Here is a 516-nt window from a genome sequence, read left to right on the forward strand (position 1 = left end):
GAGCAGGGAATGTGGGCACCGTCCAGACAGAGCAGGGAATGTGGGCACCGTCTGGACACAGCAGAGAATGTAGGCACCGTCTAGATAGAGCAGGGAATGTGGGCACCATCCAGATGGAGCAGGGAATGTGGGCACCGTCCAGATGGAGCAGGGAATGTGGGCACCGTCTAGACACAGCAGGGACTGTGGGCACCATCTAGATGGAGCAGGAAATGTGGGCACCATCTGGATGAATTTCTGGATGTTGTTGGAAAAGCTTTGAACTCTTGTAATGTTTGCACATTGGCAACTAATTTACTTTTTAAAACTTGAGTGGGTCAAACAAAATATATCCTTGAGCTGGATTCTGCTCAGAGACCACTGATTAACTGCCTGTGCTTTACAGAGGAGGAATAGCCCCCAGGCAGGCCCATGCCACACCTGAGAGGCCCGTAAACATACTCAGGGCTCGGGCGTGGTGGCTCAACCTTGTAATCCCAACACTTTGGGAGGCTGAGGTGGGTGGATCACCTGAGG

The sequence above is a fragment of the Colobus angolensis genome, unplaced genomic scaffold (assembly GCF_000951035.1).
Source record: "Colobus angolensis palliatus isolate OR3802 unplaced genomic scaffold, Cang.pa_1.0 Scaffold300, whole genome shotgun sequence".
In the NCBI taxonomy this organism is placed as follows: domain Eukaryota; kingdom Metazoa; phylum Chordata; class Mammalia; order Primates; family Cercopithecidae; genus Colobus; species Colobus angolensis.